At 35.1% G+C, this 22,674-nt stretch overlaps 1 protein-coding gene across 10 annotated transcripts in view; it reads left to right on the top strand.

Moving 5' to 3' along the window:
- LOC145514141 (uncharacterized) overlaps positions 1 to 22,674 on the top strand; it is a 959,076-nt gene that overhangs the window by 552,818 nt on the left and 383,584 nt on the right. For 2 of the 10 annotated variants that reach the window (XR_014059865.1, XR_014059870.1), the window contains exon 3: positions 21,355 to 21,473. The exons of the other annotated variants lie outside the window; for them this stretch is intronic. The gene's annotated coding sequence lies outside the window, so the exon portion shown is untranslated. The remainder of the gene's footprint in view (positions 1 to 21,354; positions 21,474 to 22,674) is intronic. 10 annotated transcript variants of the gene reach the window in all.

A 22,674-nucleotide genomic window follows, 5' to 3' on the forward strand; every position in this document is an offset into this window, starting at 1 on the left:
CAGTGTCAGGGTCTTTTCCAATAAGCCAGTTCTTTGTATCAGGTGGCCAAAGTATTGGAGCTTCAGCTTCAGCATCAGTCCTCCCAATGAATATTCAGGACTGATTTCCTTTAGGATTAATTTGTTTGATCTCCTTGTAGTCCAAGGGACTCTCAAGAGTCTTCTCCAACACCACAATTCAAAAGCATCAATTCTTCAGTGCTCAACTTTCTTTATGGTCCAACTCTAATATCCATACATGACTACTGGAAAAAACATAGCTTTGATGAGATGGAACTTTGTTGGCAAAGTAACGTCTCAGCTTTTTAATATGCTGTTTAGGTTGGTCATAGCTTTTCTTCCAAGGAGCAAGCATCTTTTAATTTCATGGCTGCAGTCACTATCTGCAAGATTTTGGAGCCCCCCAAAATAAAGTCTGTCACTGTTTCTGTTGTTTCTCCATCTACTTGCCATGAGGTGATTGGACTGAATACCAAGATCTTTATTTTTAGAATGCTGAGTTTTAAGCCAGCTTTTTCACTCTCCTCTTTCACTTTCATCAAGAGCCTCTTTAGTTCCTCTTCGCTTTCTGCCATAAGGGTGGTGTCATCTGCATATCTGAGACTATTGATATTACTCCTGGCAATCTTGATTCCAGTGCATGCTTCATCCAGTCTGGCATTTTGCATGATGTACACTGTATATAAGTTAAATAAGCAAGGTGACAATATACAGCCTTGATGTACTCCTTTCCCAATTCGGAACCAGTCCATTGTTCCATGTGTGGTTCCCACTGTTGCTTCTTGAACTGCATACAGGTTTCACAGGAGGCAGGTCAGGTGGTCTGGTATTCCCATCTCTTGAAGCATTTTCAACAGTTTGTTGTGATCCACAAAGTCAAAGACTTTAGCGTAGTCAATGAAATGGATGTTTTTCTGGAACTCTCTTGCTTTTTCTATGAGCCAACAAATGTTGGCAATTTGATCTCTGGTTCCTCTGCCTTTTCTAATTCCAGCTTGAACATCTGGAATAGATATCTGGAAGAACATATGGAATGTCCTTCAGTAGGTGAATGGATAAACTGCAGAACATTCAGATGATGAAATATTATTCAGCAGTGAAAAGAAATGAGCTGTCACAGCGTGAAAGGATCTAGATGAAACTGAAATGCATACTGCTAACTAAAAGAAGCTGATCTGAAAAGGCGACATACTGTAGGATTAAAACAATATGATTCTCTAGAATAAGTAAAACTATGGAGACAGGAATAATATCAGTGGTTGGAAGAAGTTATGTAATCAGTAGGCAGAACAGAGAGGATTTTTAAGGCAGTAAAAATATTCTATATGATGCTATAATGGTGTGTTCTTGTCATTACACATTCATCAAAAACCATGTAACATAGAGCATCACGCGTGAACCCTGATGTAATCTACGGACTATAGGTGATAATGTTAACTGAGTTAAGGTTCAACAAATGTAAGAAACATACCACCCTGATAAGAGAAGTTGATAATGGGAGAGGCTCTGATTATCTGGGGACAGAGGAATATGTGGGAAAACTCTGAACCCCCTGTTTAATTTTGCTATGAGCTTATACAATCTTCTAAAAATACTCTATTTTTTTTAAAAAAAGAATGTTCTGATATGAGCAATTATTTAAGGCTTTTTTAACCACTTTATTGAAGTGTAAGTGAAGTGAAAGTCACTGAGTTGTGTCCAACTTTTTGCGACCCCATGACCTATACAGTCCATGGAATTCTCCAGGCCATAATACTGGAGTGGGTAGCCTTTCCCTTCTCCAGGGGATCTTCCCAACCCAGGGATTGAACCCAGGTCTCCTGCATTGCAGTTGGATTCTTTACCAGCTGAGCCACAAGGATGCCCTATTGAAGTATAACTGACATGTAAAAAGCTAGATATATTTAATATACACTACTTGATGAGTTAGGAAGTAAGTATACAACTGTGAGGGCTTCCCAAGAGGCTCAGACAGTCAAGAATCTGCCTGCAATGCAAGAGATCTGGGTTTGATCCCCGGATCTGGAAGATGCCCTGGAGAATGAAATGGCTATACCCACTCTAGTATTCTTGCCTGGATAATTCCATGGACATAGGAGCCTGGCAGGCTGCAGTCCACAAGGTTGCAAAAAAGTCAGACATGATTGAGCAACTAACATACACATACACCTGTGAAGCCATCACCACCACTAAAGCCGTAAACATAGCCTCTCAAAGTTTTCTCCCACTCCATTACTATAATTATAGCTTTTTGTGGTAGGAACATTTGACATAAAATCTACCCTTTTAAGGTTTCCTAGGTGGTACAGTGGTAAAGAATCCACCTGCCAGTTTAGCAGATGCAAGTGATGTGGGTTCAATCCCTTGGTCAGGAAGATCCCCTGGAATAGGAAATGGCAACCCACACAAATATGCTTGCCTGGAAAAGTCCATGGACAAAAGATCCTGGGGTTGCAAAGAGTTGGGCATGACTAACCACACATTACCCATTTAATAACTCTTAAGTATAGAATAGAGTATTGTTAGCTACAGGTCGGAGAAGGCAATGGCACCCCACTCCATCACTCTTGCCTGGAAAATCCCATGGACGGAGGAGCCTGGTAGGCTACAGTCCATAGGGTCACACAGAGTTGGACACGACTGAAGCAACTTAGCAGCAGCAGCAGCAGCAGCTACAGGTACTATGGTATATACTAGATCTTCAGAAATTATTTGCATTGCAAACTGAAACCTCATACACTTTGACTATCACCTCCCTATGTCCTCCTCCCTTTAACCCTTGGCAACCACCATTCTACTTACTCCCTGTTCTATGAGTCTGGCTAGTTTTAGATTCCACATACAAGTGATATCATTTAGTTTTGTTTTCTGATGCTTTGTTTTTTTTGTTTCTCTTAAGTAGTTTAAGAATACATAAGTTGAAACTCTATATTTAAATATCATTATTATTATATGTGTAATTATTATTTTGTTAGAATATGTTTCTGTCTTTTTAAAATATTCATAGTAGTCTCAGTATTCACAAAGTACTTACTAACATCTGCTAAGGTGTCTGCCAGTCATTCTTCGAGGCCCTAGAAATGTTGGGTTGGCCAAAAATTTCTTTTGGGCTTTTCTGTAACAAATAATGATTAAATACAGAAGATTTTATAAGCGGCTGTGTATATTTTAGTAAATAGATTTGCAAACAAAATGCCGTGTCATTCACCCATGTGTTAACTAGGTATTAACACAAGGGGCACTGCTAGCATCTTAATAAAGAAACACTATCAAATAATTATTTACTTCTACTTCTGATTCTTTCTATGATTGGTTATTATACTGACTTAACATTTCACCGTTAAGGTTTCGACTCCGTAAGTTTCTTTCTTATAGAAGCTCTTCTCATTTTGGAAAAACATAAAAGTATGCACCAATTGGGTTGGAACCAGCCCTGTACTATAATATGCCCATATTGAAGCCCTTTTTCTTTCTTTCTTTTTAAACCAGGTCTTTGTACAGGTCTTTGTATTGATATAAATATATTTCAATCACCATACTGAAGCTGAACTTTATTTAACATCATAATGTAGTTCAGTATTAACTAGAATTTGGAGAATGCAGAACAAAACCTTACTTTAAATATGTGAAAAGCAAGTTAGATAATCAGGTCTCACTGAAGCCACTAATTTCCACAGTAATATCAAGACACTTTTTAAACTATTTTGATTCCATTTTATATACTTGCTTATTTAAATGATTTCTAATTACAAAATAAGGGGAAAATTAGTCCAGTCATATTTTTTACTTCTGTAACAACTTAGCTGATTACATTCCCTCACTACTTAAGGACTATAATTAATATTAGCACATTTTTAATTCTAAAGGGTATTTGACCATTTTATTCTCTTATATTTATGATTAATATATATACATATATATGTATAACAGATTTTCATTAAAAGTTACTACTAATGCAAACTTAATTGCATTTGTAATTCAGCTTAATATTTACTTGTGGGTATAGATAAAGCTATAGCTACTGAGATTACCTTCATAGCTTAAGCAGAAGAAGAAACACTACAAATTTAGATCAAACTGTTTCTTCTGAGAGTGGAAAGCATGGAAGGAAATCTAATAGGTGCCTAGTTCTCTAGGCAAATAGAACTAATGAGGCAAAATTTCCATTTTGCAGAGAATGAAAGGAAAAAGTAAGATGAATAGTATCAATTGAGAAATATATGATAATGCATCCAGTTTGATGATGTAATAGATTAATTCCAAGTGCAGTTCTCAATATTGATACAAATGTGAGAGTACTGAATGAATGCTTTACCCACTTAAACATCTGCCAGGACTCTCATGCAGACAGAGCAAGCTTACCCAGATGATACTGATTACTCTTGTTGACCAATGTATCCTCTACATGCAAGGCAAATGTCAAGGGAATTTAATAAATTGGACTATACTCTGACCAAAACAACTATTCAGGCGCATGAAATATGTCATGAGTCCCTAGGAGTGAGTGACCATGACACAAAAGGATAATGTTATACAAAAAGAAATATACCCAAGTGTAGAAAAGTGTTTTGCTTTATTTAAAGAAGCAATGTGCCTTTCATTCATAAATATTGCATGTATAAATATATATATATATATATAAACTTTCATGCATGAAAGTTTCAGATATAAATATTCAAAAGGGAAAATATAATCAAATAACCTAGAAATCTACAAATATGTAATTTTGACCTGCGAATCACATGTAAGTACCTATAATTCATTTAACAAATACATGTTTTCTGAAGGGAAAGGTTTTTTTTTTAATTCTTAAAGAAATCAGTTTAATTTTACAGAAAATTCTTCAATCAGTTCATATTTTTAATTAATAAGTACAAACAATAGAAAAAAAGTTAACTAACCCTGAGAAAATGTATGGAGTCACAAGAAAAATGTTAAGGAGAGCTTAGTTGCTCTGTTTTTATATTGAAAGCAAAAAAAAAAAAAAATGAAAGGGACAAGGGTCACTTCTATTTAACCTACTAAAAAACAATCCTAGAGAAAAATGTGGCAAATTGTGTTGTTATAACAGCAGTTACCCAACTATCCAGTTTATGCTCTCACCAGTGTACGATTAAAATTTTTTTTCATTAAGAGATTGGGAAATATTTGAATTCATAGCCATAGTTACCAGTTATCTTATATTTCCAGTAATTTTTTGTCAAATAGTAAATGGTGGTCTAATATGACTATACTATTTTTTTATTTTTTATAGCCAAAATAAACTCTTGCATAATTGGCATTGCTCTTGATTTTATACTTTGTTGTTCAGTTGCTCTGTTGCATCTGACTCTTTGCAACCCGTGGACTGCAGCACATCAGTATTTCCTGTCCTTTACCATCTCTTGGAGCTTGCTCAAACTCATGTCCATTGAGTCAGTGATGCCATCTAACCATCTCATCCTCTGTTGTCCCCTTCTCCTCTTGCCTTCTATCTTTCCTATCATCACGGTCTTTTCCAATGAGTAAGCTCTTTGCATCAGGTGGCCAAAGTACTGGAGCTTCAGCTTCAACATCCGTTGCCTCACACACGAAAGGTCCTGGGTTTGAAACCACTCAGAAATATATTTTGGGGCTTCCCTGGAGGCTAAGACAGTAAATAATCTGCCTACAATGCAGGAGACCTGGGTTCGATCCCTGGCTTGGGAAGATCCTCTGGAGGGAGGGCATGGCAACCCACATCAGTACTCTTGCCTGGATAATCCCCATGGACAGATGAGTCTGGCAGGCTACAAAACATGTGGTTGCAGAGTTGGACAAGTTAGTTGCAAATTAGTAGGACTGAGCAACTAATCACACATCACAGCACATACCCTAATCTTGTCAGAAACCTCATCCTTGAAGTATTGTTATAAAACTTCCTCAGAGTAGGACACACAGTTTTTCAAGGTTTAAACCAGGTTTTTCAAGGTTTGTACTTCATCCAAATCTCTGTCTCCAATATTTGGTGTGGCTCTGGTGTACAGAGAAGCTGAACTGTTGGCATCAGGAGGAGTTAAAGTGTGGTTCTTTGTATACAACAGCCCGCACGCATTAATGATGTCAGTTTTGAAGCAAAGAGTGTTCTACAATCAGGTGGTTCAGCTGTATTCACAGCTAGAGAAATAGGATCCAGGAGAATGATAGAGTCCCTTTAAAAAGTGAGGCTTAAGAATGAAGAGTCATTGAAATGAAACAAAGAAGTGCACAGGGAAGACATGGACTCTGTAACCCATGATAAAAGGCAAAAACTAATGCACAGTAATATCTGAAGGAAATATGCTGTGTGTGCTTTAGGGAAAAGTATATCAAAGAGGAAATCTCTTCGATTTCCTTCTTCTTCCAAGAATATGTTAAAAGATCATTTATTTTCTCCTTAACACAGAAGATTGGGCTTGAAAAGAGAACAATGTTTTTGAAATATTAGTTGATGTTTTACTCCTGAAATTGCCTCTTTTTTTCTTACCCCCTGCCATCATTTCATTCAATTAAGCAGATTTGAAATGAGTATCTTGGGGTAAAGGATATGAGTTAGATGGAAAATAGAAAACACTCTAAGTTGTTACTTTTGCTTCCAAAACACTAAAGCCCTTTAAAAAATTCAGAGGGCCTCTGGCATATTTAAATGTTTGGAGAACGGAGGTTTGAGGATTGTGTCTCTTCTCTGGAGCAGTATTTCTCATCCGGGAGCAATTTTGCACCCCTGGGTAATATTTTGCAAAATCAGGAAGTATTTTTAAATGTCACCAGAAGCTAGGATGGAGCTGTGCTACTGGCATCTATTGGGTGCTGGTAAAAATCCTACAATGCACAAGACAGCCCTTCCAGCCCTAACGGAGAATTATCCAGCTCCAAATGTCAAGAGTGCCGAGGTCAAGAAACCTTGCTCTATGGAGGCTGGAGAATATTTTCTTTGTTTCATGGGAAGACAAGAGAATATAAGTGAGAAAAGAGTGTAGAGGCAGTTGCTGATTATGAAGGATAGCATCCATTTCCCTGGTAGAGTACTGGATGATATAAGGACATCTTGTCTCACAAGCTGACACCTATAGGCACAGCATGGCTGCAGTCAAGGACGGTGCATTGTGTTCAGGACAGTCTGGTCTGAATCTGGCGTAATGGTGCTTCTGTATGTCAGGGAAACTATAGAATTATCCCATGTTCAGGGCACAGGAAGGTAGAGAGGGGTGACTGGAAGTGAAAATGCTAAGCAGAGGATGGGGAGGGGGCATCTCAGGGAAGAACCTGATGAAAACCAGAGACAGAAGCCAGGGGATGCCCTCAGGTTGGCTCATTTTAGAACGCTGTGGGTTGAGGTGGATATGGAAAGCCAAATCCTAGAAAACAACAGACTCAGTTAGTCTGAAGAGGGTGCTATCCAGCAGCACAGGAAAATGTTTCCCAGAAAGTCAATTAAGTTTGTTGTTGTTTAGTCCCTAAGTTGTGTCAGACACTTTGCATCCCCATGAACTGCAGCACCCCAGGCTCCCCTGTCCTTCACTATCTCTCAGAGTTTGCTCAAACTCATGTCCATTGAGTCAGTGATGCTATCTTACCATCTCATCTTCTGCTACTCTCTTCCCCTTTTGCCCTCAATCTTTCCCAACATCAGGGTCTTTTCAAATAAGTCAGCTCTTCACATTAGGTGGTCAAAATATTGGAGCTTCAGCTTTGCATCAGTCCATCCAATGAATATTCAGGACTGATTTCCTTTAGGATTGACTGGTTTGATCTCCTTGCTGTCCAAGGGACTCTCAAGGGTCTTCTCCAGCACCACAGTTTAAAAGCATCAATTCTTTGACACTCAAACTTCTTTATGGTCCAACTGTCACATCCATATATAACTACTGGAAAAATCATAATTTTGACTACACATACCTTTGTTGGCAAAGTGATGTCTCTGCTTTTTAATACACTGTCTAGTTAAGTTTGGAAAAGGCAATGGCACCCCACTCCAGTACTCTTGCCTAGAAAATCCCACGGACAGAGGAGCCTGGTAGGCTGCAGTCCATGGGGTCGCTAAGAGTCGGACACGACTGAGCAACTTCACTTTCACTTTTCACTTTCATGCATTGGAGAAGGAAATGGCAACCCACTCCAGTATTTTTGCCTGGAGTATCCCAGGGACAGGGGAGCCTGGTGAGCTGCCGTCTATGGGGTCGCACAGAGTCGGACACGACTGAAGCGACTTAGCAGCAGCAGCAGCAGCTAGTTAAGTTTAGGTAAGCATTTTGCATGGGGAACATTTTCATAGAAATAAGTTTAAAAATAATCCAATATCAGATAACTACACTTGAGCAAGAGACATTGGTGTATATGCCAAACATTATAATATCTAAAGCTAAATTTAAATACATCTGATTAGAAAATGGAGAAATTCTTCACTTTTCTCAAATAGAGAGTTTTTAATTTAAGGCTGCACGTGGTTTGTTGCTGTTATTTGTTTGCATTTTTTCTTTTTTTTCCCCCTTTGGTTTTCTTTTTTCTTAAACTTAGACATTCTAACTCACATGGCTGGGATTGAGAACACTGAAGGAATGCTTCTTTACACACTTACAGTCCTATATTATGATTATGCCATGAAAATTTCTAGCAGAGCTTAGAGGGAGGGCAGCAGAAGTTTGTTTTCTTTTTCTTTTTTTTATTTTTGAATAACTTGACCTTTTTATATCATGGTTCTATAAGAATATCAATGTTATAACTCTTTTAATGGCTGTACTATTTAAACATTTTAAAAATACATTAAATACATCAGTGTTCTTATCTGAAAAATTCCATTGACAGAGAAGCCTGGTGGGCTATAGTCCACGAGGCCGCAAAGAGTTGGACAAGACATGATGGGTTACGCTTAAATCATGATCAATAATCAACATTAACTGAAACTACACAATGGTTAGAATAGATTATAATTTGTTATTTTTTCTTAAAGCATTTATATTCAAATAATACATAACAATATAATTATTTGTCCTTCTCCTATACTGTTATACTATAATCAAATTTAATAATAAACAAGTACATTTTTAAGAGAGAAGTCTTAGATCAGTACACCAGTATGACATGGTAATTACCATTATGATGAATTTATTTCGAGAGCAAAATAGTAAGGCTTTACAGGATTGTTTCCAGGAGAAGTCCTGTTATGATTACTGTAATAAATAGGCCTACAAGCACACCAGGATATAGAGCTTATTTTCTTGTAACCCTTTCTGAAAATTGTACCACATCATCTCATTACAATGTTTGCTTGTGAAATATTTATAATGTCATGCTCATGGGAACACTGAATCTTGTGTTCTTTAAAAACGACATTATTTGCAAATAATGCCAGTATTGTTGATCCTTCGACCACAAACATAATTTCCATATTTAGAATTTCGCTACAGGCAGTTTTGTATTTTCATTTTTACAGATAATCATGGATAGTTAGAATGAATGTTTTTCTCTTCTCAATAACTATATTGTTAACATATTTGAAAGTCTATCTTCCAATGTACTATTTTCTTCAACATGCTTTCAGCAAATTTATCAACTGAAATTTCTGTTTCAGAGTACTAATTTAATTCTTATATATTTAAATCAAATATTGTACTTGGATTTCTGTGTAACACTGAGCAAATGTCTGTCTTAGATAAGAGACAGAACTGTATTGACATATTTTTCACAGCTTTTCCTATTAATGTGCTCACAACTTGGTAGGAAACCCATATCACCGTTCCACATGGATGTTATAAGAAAACTGATGCTTTTACTAGTTTCCTCATTTGTTGACCTTCTCTCCTGTGGAAACAGTCTCATGTTCCATGTTGTCTTTTCCTTTGCAACATCTTCCTCAAGTTTATTCAAGGCATTTGGTATTTAGATTTCACTTTTATGTATTTTTGTGTCTAATTTTAATATTACTCTACTTTTATGACTGCACATACATACTCTTTTGAATTAATTATTTTTAAAGTGTAGAATAGAAAGCATCCTAATAAAGCATTTATTCAGGCAGAAGTAGGGGGCAAGGAAAATTTGAGTCTGCCCCAGGGCTTGTTTTCTCATATCATATCCACAATGGCTTTGAATAGCAGACAATTCCACTGTGGCTTTCATGTTTCCTTTTATTCTCTGTTGCTACAATGGTTGTTTTAGAAAAACTGTATTTCTCTTTAGGTCTCTAATAGGATTTAACTTCATTAATTTACAAATAGAAAAAATAAAATTATCAAGGATTTTTCATGCAAATTTCAAACATATTTGTGGAAGTGAACAATGAAAATTGTGTGAAATGCCCTAGATAAGATAGATTCAGGAAGTTCTTTTATTTACCTTTCTGATGAATTATTCCATTAATGACTATTGCTAACTAATGGGAGGGAGTAAACATTGATGATCATACTGCAGCTTAAAAGTGCCTGTCAGATTTTATTCTTTCAACGTTCCTCTGATGTATTAAATGTATGTTCACTTAAATTCTGACTTAAGATCAATAAAAAGTGACCTTTCTGTCCTGGGTTCATAAAAAAGTTAAATGTCCTTTATGTGAACTAACTCAACAATTGCACCTGCCCCAACCTGATGCTAACTCCAAAAGTTTATTGAACTTGCTTTCTGTTTTTCCCAACACTTAAATTAAGCTAATTCTGTAGTAAATTCTTGCTTCAAAAATAGTTAAGAAAATATACATGTGCCAAAGAAGCATATGAAAAGATTATCAACATCGCTTGTCATCAGGAAATTGCAAATTAAAATAGTGGGACACCACTGAATACTCATGAGATTGGTAAAATCCGCAACACTGATGACACCGAGTGCGGGTGAGAATGTGGAGCAGTAGGAACCCTCAGTCATTGCTGATACAGATGGAAAATGGTTCAGCTACTTTGGAAAATGATATGGAAGCTTCTACAAAACTAAATATACTCTTACCACAGGACCCAGCAATCATACTCCTTGGTATTCAACCAAAGGAGCTGAAAACATGCCCACACAAAAACATGCACATGGATGTTTACAGCAGCTTAATTCACAAGTGCCAAAAATTGGAAGGAACCAAGTTGTCCTTTAACAGATGAATGGATAAATAAACTAGTACATCCATATTATGAAATATTCAGCAATAAAAAGAAAACTGTTAAACCATAAAAAAAAAGACATGGCAAAACAAATACAATATTGTAAAGTTAAAAAATAGAAAATAAACGAATAAAAAAAAGAAAAAAAATGGACAAAAAAATAAAACTAAGATCATGAAAAAAAAGACATGGAAAAAGATGTAAATTACTAAGTGAAAAAAAGATGATATGAAAAGACTATATTGCAAACTACAGGATTCTAACTCCATGACATTCTGGAAAAAGAAAAAATGGAGACAGTAAAATAATCAGTATTTGTCAAGAATTTGGAAGAGGGAGGAATGAATAGATGGAGTACAGGGGATTTTTAGGTCAGTGAAACTATTCTGTCTGATATCATAATGGATACCACTTTTTCCAAAAGCTATATAATATACAGCATCAAGAGTAACTCCTAATAGTAATCATAAGATTTTAGTTAACTATATCAATATTATCTCACCTGTGATAAAAAAAAATGTACCACATTACTTATAAGAAATTAATAATCAGAGAAACTGTGTGTGTGTGTGTGCACGCGCGTGTGTAAGTGTCAGAAGCATTGATGGTAGTGATGGGGTATATCAGAACTCTGCACATTATATTCAATTCATAAGCAAACCTGAAATTTCTTGGAAAAATAAATTCTAATATTTTCATAAAAGTTATTGAATAAATAAATGTTTTGCAAAACCTGATTATATCTTCAATCTTCCCAAGGCATTTTAAAATTTTTTAAATTCACAATTCATTTTGGTTAAATTAAATTTAACATTTAATGCTTTTACCTAGAATATCCACTTGAAAAATCGGATTGCTTGACAGTGCCCAACTTTAGATTTAATTGAAGAACAAACTTTCTCCAAACTACTGAATGCAGGACCTGAGATCATTTCATGTTAGCACATAGTCTCCTTGAGGTTCATAGATAACATGGAAAAGCATGCTATTTCTATGGTGTCAAGACATACAGTGAGCGGCATCCACTACACTAGAGCTGATTCACAGTAGCTCATGCTAAGCTGACTTGTTGCCTTTCTTTCAAATTCAGTGATACCATGTTTTTGTTTTTGTTTTTGTTTCTGCTTGAATTTGGTTATGGTGGAGTATTTATGCTATAAACATCAGCAAATGCTGTGAATCAATTCATTTCTTTTTTTGGTTTGTTTTAGAGAGCAGGTTTATCAGCACACCATTGATTAATATGATATCTCAAACATATCTATAGGAAATATTTTGCCCAAGTTTAAATAGATTATAAAAAAACTTTATTCCAGTAAAGACCAAAAAATGACAATTTTGATATAAATTTTTTCAAAAAAATATTTTCTACCTATTTTATAGTTGGTTTACAATGTATTGTTCATTTCTGCTATACAGCAAAGTGCTTCAGTTATACACATATATGTTCTTTTTCAAATTCTTTTCCATTATGGCTTATCAAAGGATATTGAATATGGTTCACTGTATTATGCAGTAGGATCTTGTTTATCGATTCTATATATGCTAGTTTTCATCTACTAGTCCCAAACTCCCAATCCATCCCCCTCCCAGATCCCTCTTCCCAATTCCAAGTCTGTTCTGTAAGTCTGTGAATCTCTTTCCATTTTGTAGATAGATTCATTTGCATTATATTTTAGTTTCCACATATATATGATATCATGTGGTATTTGTCTTTCTTTCAGACCTACTTCACCTAGTATGATAATCTCTATTTCCATCAATGTTGCTGCAAATGACATTTTTCTACGTATTTTTATCCTCTTGATTTTCTAGAACCATGATAATAGCTTGATTTTGAATTTCTTATAACAGACATGAATCTAAGGGATCTGAAGCCTATAGGTAATGCAGATTAGGGATTAGCAAAAATGTTCATAAATGATTAATTGGAATAATTGAAGGAACTGAAGGAGAGTTTATATGCAGATGCCCAAGGCATTCAGATGATTCTGCCTTAAAGTAATTGTCAAAACCTAGTGATGCAAAAGCAATGGGGAGAATACTAAAGTGTGTATATGAGGCTTTTTTTTTTTTTGGATGTGTACTGTACTCCATGTTCTTTTATACTAAGCCTATATAATATTAATGCATGTCAAAAGAATTACAGTTCCAGGTTGTGGAATTCCAAGTAGCAAGATGAAGGTTAATTTTGAATTAAGAGAAAGAGGAATATAGGGACTGAATACAAAACGAGTAGCAAATACATAACTTTGATTATCAAAAGCAATTAATACATTAATTTAAAACAAAAATAATCATTCCCACCACTATGCTAGGCATAAGGAATACAAACTTGTTTCTGACAAAATTAACTCATTGCTAGTAAGGGTTCTTAAGTGATGCAATTTAGTAAAAAAGAGACAACAGAGTTCTCTGGGAACAGTAGCGATGTCTGTCAGTGATAGTTTTTCACTCTGCTTGTTATTCAAGATCTGCAGTTACGGATTTTAAGGTCTACTACAGAGACGAAATTGCCTTCTTATTATATCCCATGATATCAACATGACCTGCTAGTGATGGTAACATTGATCTCTTGCTTAAGGTGATGCTGCCAGACTTCTCTATGTAAAGTTAACTGTTTTTCTTTCTGTCCTCTGTTCTTTGGAAATAAGTAAATCCAGCCCACACAGGGAAGAGAAATAAGTTGTATCTTGTGGTGCAGAGAGTATCTGCACATATTATCTGGAAATGTTCAAGGAAGATTTGTCCTTTCTGTGCCATTTATTTACTCAATTGTCTGTATGGACTCACTGCAATTTATTAAAGGTTTGAGTTATATTCTAATAGTATGTTTTCTAAATAGCTTAATTTTAGTTCAGTCGTTCAGTCATGTCCGACTCTTTGTGACCCCATGGACTGCAGCATGCCAGGTGTCCCTGTCCACCACCAACTCCCGGAGTTTACTTAAACTCACGTAAATTGAGTCAGTGATGCTATCCATCCATCTCATCCTCTGTCGTCCCCTTCTCCTCCTGCCCTCAATCTTTCGCAGTATCAGGGTCTTTTCAAATGAGTCAGCCCTTCGCATCAGGTGGCCAAAATATTGGAGTTTCAGCTTCAACATCAGTCCTTCCAATGAACACCCAGGACTGATCTCCTTTAAGATGGACTGGTTGGATCTCTTTGCAGTCCAAGGGATTCTCAAGAGTCTTTTCCAACACCACAGTTCAAAAGCAGCAATTCTTCCGTGCTCAGCTTTCTTTATAGTCCAACTCTCACATCCATACATGACTACTGGAAAAACCATAGCCTTGACTAGATGGACATTTGCTGACAAAGTAATGTCTCTGCTTTTTAATATGCTGTCTAGATTGGTCATAACTTTCCTTCCAAAGAATAAGCGTCTTTTAATTTCATGGCTGCAATCACCATCTACAGTGATTTTGAAGCCCAGAAAAATAAAGTCAGCCACTGTTTCCCCATCTATTTGCCATGAAGTGATGGGACCAGATGCCATGATCTTAGTTTTCTGAATGTTGAGCTTTAAGCCAACTTTTTCAGTCTCCTCTTTCACTTTCATCAAGAGGCTCTTTAGTTCTTCTTCGCTTTCTGCCATAAGGGTGGTGTCATCTGCATATCTGAGGTTATTGATATTTCTCCCAGCAATCTTGATTCCAGCTTGTGCTTCTTCCAGCCCAGGGTTTCTCATGGTGTACTCTGCATATAAGTTAAATAAGCATAGTGACAATATACAGCCTTGACGTACTCCTTTTCCTATTTGGAACCAGTCTGTTTTTCCATGTCCAGTTCTAACTGTTGCTTCCTGACCTGCATACAGGTTTCTCAAGAGGCAGGTCAGGTGGTCTGGTATTCCCATCTCTTTTAGAATTTTCCACAGTTTATGATGATCCACAAAGTCAAAGCCTTTGGCATTACTAAATTTTAATAGTATGTTTTCTAAATAGCTTAATTTATGATGCTTAATTGTTCTAGCTTTGGCCATTAGGAGCTCTTTTACACGTTTATTTTTGTCTGTTTTTTGCATACGTATGTCACTTTTCTCTGTTTCAGTCATGACAACTTCTAATACTGTAAAGTGTTCCAACTCATAGTGTATTTTCTTCCTGCTTCAGGCCTGGTATTATTACTTTTTTCAAGAATATCTGATTCCTTTTCCTGGAGAATGGATGTTTGCAAGCTGAAATCTAAGTGCTTATTTCTGCTAAGATGTCACTGCTTCTAGATTCTCTCTAACATACAACATATTTGTAACAGTCTGTATTCCATTCTGGGAGTCTCCAATATTCTAGTTGAATTAAACTGTTTTTTTCCTTAAATTTCATGCTTTGTGATATAAAGTTATACAGATATTGACAAATGCAAAATACCATGGATCCACCAATCCAATATAGTTAATAATAAAAATAAAATAATGTTAAGTGTTGCCTTTGTGTATAATTAACATGATAACTCTAGGTTATACAACTTTAAGTTAAATTTCAGTATGGTATAAATTCAAATGCATATAAATATGACGTGATACTATTGGAACTTTGTCTTGTTATTTTCATTATCTTGACATCAATTTCTGTAACCACTGAGGTAGTAGAAAGGGGATATGTGCCTCAGCTACTGGTGTTTAAAATTTTTGCCCAATCATGACACACTAAATTGTGACTCAAAAATTCATCGGCCAAAAATGTTAAACGGCTATTCTAAATTCTATGGGAAAGGAAATAAACTCCTAAATTGTACCTAAAGAGAAATAAAAACTGGATATATTTGAAAAGCTGCACCGATGATCCTAGATTTAATTAATATTTCTTAGTGATTCTTGTTTTGAAATGTGCATTACCAGTTGATATATTGATAATATTTTAGAGACTTTCCCATAGATTTTGATTGAGAATGGCACTAGTGCCATTTAATTCTAAACATTACCATAATAATTTCTTCTTTGAAGTTAAGAAGCTCTTTATGTTTTATTAATTTTTTGTCCTGTTTTAATATTCAAAAAGTAGAAATTTTTTGTCTGTCTTTCTGTAATTGATTTCCTATTTTGTCATATTTTGGCCATATGATATATTTCATGAAATATTAAATTGTGGGCTAGGTAGATATTTGCCTTGTGGCCTAGTAGGTGAGGCCACAAGGCGAATATCTACCGCACAAAAAATTTTAATATTACACGATCTAATATATGTCATACATACACTAGGAAAAAGAAAATCCATCTACTATTGCAGTACAGAGTATTAGGTATGTGTATTAATTGTGTTGTTAGCATACATTTTCCTTACTAACATTTGTTATCTATTTCCTTATAAAACTGAGTTAAAATTGACTATATGATTTTGAATGCATCTATTTCTATCAATTTTATATTTCTATTCATTTATGAAATATAGAGTAATGATTATTATAGTTTCTTAAATTTTTACTTCAGCAATAAGCAATTTTTGTTTAATTTTGATTTTTGCCTTAAAATATACATCTCTGATGTTAGTATTATTCTGCTTTTATTTCATGGTCGTTTTCTTGGCATGTCATTTTCCATCTTTTTCAACTTTCCATGTTATTCAATGCAATTATTTTAATTACACTGAAGAAAAATATTGTAGAAAAACATAAATTATCAAAACGTGTATCTTTTTCAAAGAGCACCTGCAAACATATTTTTAATCCAACCAAAAACTATTTTCAGGGAAGTTTAGTCTGTTTAACATGTTTTGTGGGTGTTTATAAACATTGTTGTATATTTACTATTTTATCTGGCATTTTTTGTTGACTGTGTACTTTCTTTGCAGCTTCCTTTAAATCATTTATTGCATTTATTGTTTTCTTTCCCCTTCTTTTATTTTTAAATACATTTTCTTCTTTGGAGATTATATATTCTATTTCTATTATTTTAGAAATTTTAGATGGATACCTGGGTTAACTATGTCTAAAGTAAGTCAGTATATATAGGCTGCTTTTATAATTTTTAAACTCAGAATTTACCAAATATTTATAACTTCTTTTTAAACATCACCAGGTAACCAGTTGTTTTGTTTACCTGAATGTTGACAGATTCCTATAGTCGTTCTTATTTTTCCTGCCATCTCACTCTTTCCTTCTTACTAAGGTTTGTTTTTTGGTAGAGGGTAAGTTTTAGTGAGGATATTTGGGTAGGAAGTCATTTTTGCCTTTCTTTAATGTTTTGTTTCTTAGTATTTGTATTTTGCAATAAATTTAGAATGATAGCTTAGTTTAACCCAGAGTTATTCCTGGGTAAACAGATGCATCCCATTAGAGCTTTTGTAATATTAATCTGTTGTCTATAAGTGTTCATTATTGTTGAGAAATGTTTGTTTTCAGACTATTTTTTATTCATTTTATGTTTTTTTCCTCTATCTTTTGAGATTTTTCTGCACACTTTATAATCTCTAGTTTCAGAATGGTGTATCTTGGCTCAGATTTTTCTCTTCTACATGAACTTTTCTATTGCCTTTATTTGAGGACTCAGGATTTGTTTTTTAGATCTAAAAATCACAGCAATCTTTTTTTTCAAATAGAACTTTTCTTCCTTTTTCTACATTCTTAATGCCAAAAGTACAATTAGTTTCTATCCTTCTCATGTTATTTCCATCCTTCTTTTTTTTTTTCTTTCTGGATGAGTCTTAACGAATGTTTAGTGTTTTACATATCTTTACTCCTCCTGATTCCTTGGTTATTTGCTCAGATTTTTCAGTAATGCTATCAATTATTCCTTTGGAAAATGCCCATTTTTTAATGTTTATTTAAATTTTAATTTTAATGGTCATGTATCTAAAATAACTTTTGCTGTTTAGTTACTATTTGTTTATCTGTGTTTTATTATTTTCCTCTCTTCACATATTTTCCTTATCCATTACCCAGAATGAAGGGTGGATTGTTCTCCTTCCTGTTTCAGCAGGAAGAGGGCCCTCTCATAGTACTCTCGTTTGTGCAGGGATCTTTATTGTACCTCTCTGTCTGCTTTTGCATGGACATTTAAACCCTTACCACCAATCTCTGTCATCTGATTCCCTTGGGGATATCACTAAAGATTTAAATCTCTCTTCTCAGACTTTATCTTTGTCATTTATTACATCTAAGACTCTCTTTTTTTGTTCTTGTTGGTGGTAGTCATATCCATATATTTTAATATTCCAAATTTCTTTGTCAATGGGAGATGCATCTGCTCTCAGTATCCATTTAAATTTACCTTTAAACTTAAGTTTAACTTATTTAAGTTTAAATAAGTTAAATACCTAACTTATTTAAAGTTCATCATATACAATACAAATGCATATTTCCTTCCTCTGTTCTTCTAATCTCTTGTTCCTAGAATTTCTACAATGTATTAATAATATATAATTCTGTCTACACATGTAGAAAGCTGTAGAATTAAGATACAAGACAGAAAGTTCAAAACAAAGCCTTTGTGCTTGCAAGGAATAAGGGCATCCAATTTGTACATTAAATCCTTGCTTTTGTAGTTTGCCTGAAATATATATCTTATCCTTTATGCCTGAAATATTTAATAATTCTAGCTAAAATAGATTTTGGGGAACCAAAATTATGCCAGTAGTATCCACAATTTTATGACTCATTCTTGGTTTGTATAGAGAAATGATAAACATTCCCTTATGGGAAATCACTCTGGTGTTGTTAGTGTGATTTAGTTTAATCACTAAGCTCTTTTCCACTGAATCTGGATGCAGCCTTGAATACTTTTCAATATAGTACTCCTGGAAGCCACAACCAATCAATCAGTATTAGCATCTGAACTGAAACATATTAGTCATTTTGATCTAATATATCTGACCTAAATTGGTAATAATTTTAGTTAAGTGATATAAGGTTTGAACTCAGACCATCAACCACTTTGCTAAATTGATGCTAGCAATTTTAGACAGAGGAATTCTATTTTACAATATTCCTGCTATTTTCTATACTCTTTTCACTCCTCCCATCTTGTCCTTACAACAAACCTGTGAAATTAAAATTATTTTCATTTAAGAAAAAAGATGTATGCTAATTTCCTTAAAGACACAGAGCAAAAATTAGCAAACCTAGAATTTAAATCTTGATTTTGGCCTCCAAAGCCTATGCTTTTGGGATATTCTTGCCGAAGCCAAAATAAATTGCTCAGGGATATCTATAATCACATAGCTGTTTTGTTTTAGCAGGAATGACACAGACACTTTTAAGAATTGAGAAAGATCTAGTTCAGTTTCCTAAGACACAGTATTCTAGTTTACTGGAAAATAATTTTTTTTAAATGGGCACAGGGGAACTCTTTTTGTTGTATTTTTTGGTCCATATATTCCAAGATGTAGGCTAAAGGTATTGAATCTGGTCTACTATTTTTTTGTTCATTAAGGAACCCTTCTGAATAAAAATAGTATTTTCTGACTAGTCTTTAATCTAAAGAATTACTGAGATAAGGGAGAAGTCTAAGGAATTTTGTATGACTCAAGGGAGCTTTAGGTTCTGCTTATCTTTCTAAAAACTAAGTGCAAGTTATTAAGGGGATAGTGCTAACAGTTACAGCATAAATTGGCTTCAAGACTTTTTTTTTTACTATAGCTGATACTGTTTGTGATGTTATTAATAATTCCTTTTTAATGGGTGATTTGTCGTATACAGTTCATCATCTCTCTAATAATGCTACCATTTAACACTCTTTAAAATCTTGAAATTGAAGGTTAAAACAAATGACTAGTATTAATGCTTAAGAAGAAACAAAGCAATAGTTTTAAACTAAAATCTCTTTTTCAAGCATGTCCAGAATTATCCAAATTCATATTTTCTTTATTAAAAGCCCTCATATAAAATGTATTAAAAGTGCTCTAGCAACTGCCATGAAAATTCTTCTTGCTCATTACTTATTTCATACATCAAGTAGTTGATAAATTCGTTGTTAAAAGGCTCTGTTCTAAGTGGTGAGTATAGAGAAGTTAACAAAGCAGATGAAATATTTTCTATCCTTACAAATTATGTTTTGTTGGATTATATAAAAAGTAAAAAAAAATACAGATAAGATATGTATTATTGAATTCATTGATAATTTCTAAGGAGAAAAACAAAGTAAGGAAGTAGAATAAGTCAGGATTTTGAGGGACATTGTACAGTATTAGAGATGGAAAGTCTCCTTGTGAAGTTGGCATCTGAGCAGAAATTTGAGTGAGGGAAACATGAATATCTGGGAGAAAAGCATTTCAGCAAAGGAAAAGCAAATGCAAAATTTGAGGAGCCGACCTGTTTGAGTAACAGTTAAGAGACTAATCTTGTTTGCAGTAGAACAAATAAAGGGGATAGTAATTAAGAGATGAGATTGGTTAGAATTGTGCCTGTCATATTCTAAAGGAATGACATGATAATTGGAGAGTTTTTTGAAGACTATTTTCTAATGTGGTTTAAGGTTTACAGCAAAATTGAGAAGCTACAGACTGTCCCCTGCTCATATACATGCATGTCCTCTCCCATTATCAACATCACCCACTGGAGTGGGTGTTACAGTTTGTTACAGTTGATGAACCTACATAATCACATTGTAATCACCCAAAGTCCATAGTTCACTTAATGGTTCAGTCTTGGTGTTGTGCATTTTATGCATTTGGACAAATATATAATGACATGTACCTATCATTTTGGTATTATACAGAGTATTTTCACTGTCCTACAGGTCCTCTTTGTCAATTGGAAATTGTATATGATCAACCTGAGATACAACAAACACAATGAGCTGTTCAGCCTTTCCATCTCAGAATTAACCAAAACTATACATTTACATTTGGCCATATTTTCCAACTGTGGTGTTGGAGAAGACTCTTGAGAGTCCCTTGGACTGCAAGGAGATCCAACCAGTCCATCCTAAAGGAGATCAGTCCTGGGTGTTCATTGGAAGGACTGATGTTGAAGCTGAAACTCCAATACTTTGGCCACCTCATGCGAAGAGTTGACTCGTTGGAAAAGACCCTAATGCTGGGAAGGATTGGGGGCAGGAGGAGAAGGGGACGATACAGGATGAGATGGTTGGATGGTATCACCGACTCAATGGACATGAGTTTAAGTAAACTCCAGGAGCTGGTGATGGACAGGGAAGCAATGGCATGCTACAGTTCATGGGGTGGCAAAGGGTCAGACACAACTGAGCAACTGAGCTGAACTGTACTGATATTTTCTGATATGTGAAATAGACAGTCACGATGTTAGCATGAATCTTAGTATTTCTAAAAAATTATAATAATTTGGATACATGTTTTCACATTGCTCACTGTTTCTTTAGATATGCTGAGTATTAGCCAATGAGAGTTTGGAGAACATGGGAGCTGAGGGAGCAAACAGTATGAAAAAATACTGAAGACCCCAGGTAGTATAATCTATAGTTGGATCTGCAAGTTTAGGGTAAGGAACTGGCTAATAAATACCATTTGTTTTATTAGAATGTTGTCCATAATAACTATGTTATATCCTATAACTTCTATAGGATTAGAAATAACTTCTGCATTTACTGTAATTTTTGTAGAGGCTACTGCTACTGCTAAATCACCTCAGTCCTGTCGACTCTGTGCGACCCCATAGACGGCAGCCCACCAGGCTCTGCCGTCCTTGGGATTCTCCAGGCAAGAACACTGGAGTGGGTTGCCATTTCCTTCTCCAATGCATGAAAGTGAAGAGTGAAAGTGAAGTCGCTCAGTCGTGTCCGACTCTTAGTGACCCGGTGGACTGCAGCCTACCAGGCTCCTCCATCCATGAGATTTTCCAAGCAAGAGTACTGAAGTGGCTACTGAGTAACAAAAAATAAAGAGCATCTATTCAAGAGGCTGTATGGTGATTTCTTTTAATATGTATTAAAAATATGTTTACTTACTTGCTAATGCTTTTTGAACATAAATTTTGCTGTTAAACCTTTGAGATAGTGATCAAATGAAAAAGACAAACCTATGCAACAGTTCCAACCAGGATTATGTTTTCTTGCTTTTGTGTAATACTGTTATAAAATACTACAAAGGAAACACACTGGTTAAATAGATACTTTTTCTATTAATAGGGAAAATAATTTTTCCTGTGTATTTCTTAGCCTCTAGGAAATATGTTATTACAAGCAAAATACATAAATATTATTTGAAGGAAAGTTCATATTTTCTTCCTCTTGAATTTTGCTTAATATGGTATAAAAATAGATACAGAGGATGGAGAAAGATCATTTATTTTTAGTGAGTGAAATATTCTCCAAAGGACTTAAAAAGGTAGAGCATATATCTTGTTATAATCCCTGGCAGTCATTTTACCTGGCAGATCATTTGGAACCTGGCTTAAGATATGAGGGCTTCCCAGGTCGTGCTGGGCTTCCCTTGTAGCTTAGTCGGTAAAGAATCTGCCTGCAATGCAGGAGCCCTGAGTTCAGTTCCTGGATTGGAGAGATTCCCTGGAGAAGGAAATGGCAACCCACTTCAGCATTCTTGCCTGGAGAATCCCATGAACAGAGGAGCCTGGCGGGCTACCATCCATGGGGTCACAAAGAGTCAGACACAACTGAAGTGACTCACACATGTAAGCAAACTAAAACAGGAAGGCATTTGAAAATAATACTGTAAAAGTACAG

The sequence above is a fragment of the Giraffa tippelskirchi genome, chromosome 7 (genome assembly GCF_054371585.1).
Source record: "Giraffa tippelskirchi isolate mGirTip1 chromosome 7, T2T-mGirTip1v1.2.pri, whole genome shotgun sequence".
NCBI lineage: Eukaryota > Metazoa > Chordata > Mammalia > Artiodactyla > Giraffidae > Giraffa > Giraffa tippelskirchi.